This window comes from Papilio polytes, unplaced genomic scaffold (genome assembly GCF_000836215.1).
Source record: "Papilio polytes unplaced genomic scaffold, Ppol_1.0 DF823288.1, whole genome shotgun sequence".
In the NCBI taxonomy this organism is placed as follows: Eukaryota; Metazoa; Arthropoda; class Insecta; order Lepidoptera; family Papilionidae; genus Papilio; species Papilio polytes.
In genome coordinates, this window is record NW_013525916.1 from 2,317,997 (window position 1) to 2,322,034 (window position 4,038).

Here is a 4,038-nt window from a genome sequence, read left to right on the forward strand (position 1 = left end):
AAACTTAGAGGGTAAATATTTTGGATAAAAACCCTAATGTGGGAAGGAGACCATAAGTTGCTGCCAACATCAAGGAAACAAGATTGCTAAGGTTTGTCAGGTCATGTCATTTTGACATTTGCAATTGATAATTTGACAAATGTGAACAATAAAATATTTTTTTATAATTTTCTGCGGATGAAGCCGCACGTGAACAGCTAGTTAGAAATATCAATGTTAACATACATAATTTGATAAGATACTAAAATGTTTTATAAGGTGATGTCTTCTAGAGTAATGACGACTAAATTGGTAACATTAAATAAGTCCTCGGTAGTATAGTGGTAAGTATCCCCGCCTGTCACGCGGGAGACCGGGGTTCGATTCCCCGCCGGGGAGAATCTTTTTGTTTCTTCGAATTTTAACTGTGGATTACCTTAAGAAACTATGGTCGAATTCAATGAAAGTAAGGAAATAAAAAAATTAGATTTCCTTGTCTGATAATGTTATATTCTGGTTTATTTTGGAAAGTTTCAGTGTAAATCTACACATGTAATAAAATTGGAGTGTCTGTTTGTAATATCAAAAGAATAATTTCGGATTGCGGGAAGATGATGTATTTTCGTTGCTGATAACGATAATCGCATTTAAAAAAATTTTGTCTGTCTGGCCGTAATCCGCGTTTGTTCCGGATAATCTCCGGAACGGCTGGGCCGATTTCGACCAAACTATCACTAAAGGGGAACTGACATAGACGGGCATATTATAGGCTATATTGTATAGACAATCCAGAAGAATGCTTCGACATCTCTATAAACTTCGATGCTCTATTTTCTTGAACAATATACCGTTACCATTACTGTCCGGGCACAGACTAATAAACCGATTTATTTGCGCATTACCACTTTAGTTACGAATAAACGCCCATTAAACTTTGTACGGGCCACTGACACCCACACATTAACTACACTTAGTAAAGCTTAAATGGAAGAGCTTTTGGTACGTATATGGAATGAAAAGTTTCTACTTAATTGTAAACGATAAGTTTATTTTACATACAAATTGTACTCACAAATTGCGTTTTGTCACTTTATTTCTTACATTACCTACTAACCTGCCCTTGTCCCTATGTAATCAGCTTGTTCTCTTCCATACATATGTGTTTAATATGACTTTCGTCGCAATCATATACTTTCACACTTCTTCGGTCTTCCTCTACCTTTATAGCCATCCTATTCTGTCTCAATTCTTGTACATATGACCATCTTTTCGTGTCCATACCACGTTAAACTTTTGCTTCTCAATTTCTTCATCACATTTACTTTAAAATTTACTCTAATACAGTCTTCACAATACCCCTCGGCACACCTCATTCTTAACATACGTATTACAACCACATACAATCTTGTTACAGATAAAAAAGTACATTAGCGCTATTAAACTAGAGTTGCCAACTTTCATTTGTTAGTTTTCATTTTAATTAACATTTAGAATAATGTATATAGGTTTAATCTTGTAAGAAATACTTCTCCATAATTTTAACAATATTCCCCAGAAAATGTCAACTCTCGTATGAATAATTATTATTCAGTGATAATGTGTGAATCCATTTAATCTCCCGGCCCACAATAAACGTGAAATCTTGCAAATTTTATTCATACGTAGCCTTCTGGGAACCGATTATTATGAATAAAGAACAGACTAAAGGTATACAAAATAAATAAGACTATAGTTAGTATAATTATTAAAATTCCAAATCTTACGTTACAGTTTTAGAATTTTTATACTCCTGTAGTCTTCTCTTATTAAGTGATAAACTAACAGCCTAATACTGAAACGAATCTATCACTACGCTTCGTAAGCGCTGTTTAAAATATAGACGTCAGAAATTATAAAGGAATTTGGAAGTCATTTAAAATGTGTGTATTTCAATTTTTGTTTCAGTATTCGGCTGTAAACATATGAGGTAATTAGATTAGTATGTTTTCTCTTTTGAAAACAAGCGTTACATTAGAAGGTCTTTGTATGCTACACGCTACAGCAGCTTCTACCTATTTCATCGATTTAGAGCGCGCACAATTAAACTATCGCACAACTGTTTAGTCGCGCTTTGATTCCTATGATCTTATATAAAGGTTCGCACACTACTCAATTTTAGTTGTGCAACCAAACAGTTGAATGGGATACGAAACAATCGACAATCGCACAACAGTTATGCGATATTTTAGTCAAAAGTGTGCACTTTAATAATTGATTTTACCTGTGTGTACGTATCTTTATAAATTTCATATTCTTCACACCACTTATCAGCGACGTGCTGATTGATTCCCTGCCATCGCAGGCCGCAATTACAGCCGACAGTTTACTCTGGTACGGTTATAATCGCTGTCCTCAAGTTATCTTGCGACCGATCATAATGTTTGTGATAAAAAATAAACCTACCAATTTACAAAGTACCTGAGAAAATTAATTATCATTATTCGTAAACTTTGGTTAACTTTCTAATGTAAAGACTTACTACCAAATACTAAATTAAAACTTATATATCTAAGTGTTCTTAAAAACCTACACTCAAACTCCTAATTCCATAAAAATAATTACGTTTCAGTATTTGGCCGTTAATTTGCTAACAAGACTTGGACAAAACTCAGTAGTAATATTCATTGTTAATTCGTAATTTAAATATTGGTAAAAAGAGAAGGAACTTTAAAGGACTACGTTTTTATGTAAATGTAGTATAAAAATTAGAAAAAAGGATTATTTACCATTAAAAAGAATAAATACAGACTGGAACATTTTTTCATAAAACCATCCGATAAGTTTTCGCTCATAACCTGTTAATATTCAACATGAGATCGAGCAAATAACTAAAATTCTTACCCGTCAATAACTTCTTACCATTACAAACGATTTTGATCACTAATTCATACTTAATAGAAGCTACAATTGCTTGCATTCTGTAGTTGCACAATTACCATATACAAATGTTAGCTCCGGGATATGTTCACAGTTCGTCAGTCGATGGGTGTGATGGCTATTAAGATAAACTGACTACTCGCCTGCTCTAGGAATCGATTTAACACTTTATAATCGATACCAGTTTATTCTATCAAGTTAAACGCGACTTCAGATCTTTTTGTGGACATATCTAGTTTGTTTATGTCTGAAAATCGATTTTAAATAGAAAACTACACTAATGTTGATGTATATTGTACCAACGTTCTATGAGAGACGAAATAAGTTGCAATCATTTTAATATTTACGCTTATACTTATTTGATTAATTAATTCCAGGTAAATTATATATGTTTAAAAATACCATCCAGGTATAGACAATGTGTTGCAACATCGTTTAATTTGTATTACTTGTTATTAAACAAGAATAAAGTGATTTTGCAGTATTTCGATAAGGTGGCAATTATTGGTGCCTTTACCTAATGATAATTAGTATAGCATTTTATCCATATTAAGGTAAAAGCCCCAGTACACGACCTGATCAATAGACACTTAAAATAAAAACGAATCGATTTAACGTGAGAGTGTAAGGTAGATAATCTGTGAAGTGGCTTCCACGTGTCAGCAAGTGTTACACCGTGACGATAACGAGATAGAACCAGAGGCGGCCGGTGTTATCGACCCTCACGTAAGCCGACAAATCGATCCCACAGACTTAAGAAAGTTCAATAAGAGACATTGTTCCTATCAAATTTTTGTTGACACTTTTGTGTCAAAATTTCGTTTTATTTATTTAACTATGTCACCTATTTGGCATATGTGCTATTAATTACTACTCAAATAAGACTAAAAATATGTAGTTAGTAATAAATGTAATCTATGTTCGCCATACAACATACTACTAAATGATGCTATAAAATATAAAAAATATCTATGAAATATACAGTGTGCAGTTTAATACAATTGTTACGACAGTTCTACTATTATGTAACTGACAGGTGACAACCGGAAGTGATCATTTGATCCGCTCTAAACCGCTTTATACTCGTGACTGGGTCACATGAAAGTTGTTAACAAATTGCAGTTCGTGACCTTGACCCTCACA

At 33.3% G+C, this 4,038-nt stretch overlaps 1 non-coding gene across 1 annotated transcript; it reads left to right on the plus strand.

Annotated features, from left to right (window-relative positions):
* Positions 1-306: 306 nt before the first annotated feature.
* Trnad-guc lies at positions 307-378 on the plus strand. Its single transcript has one exon. It is a non-coding gene; the product is annotated as a tRNA-Asp (tRNA).
* Positions 379-4,038: the final 3,660 nt, after the last annotated feature.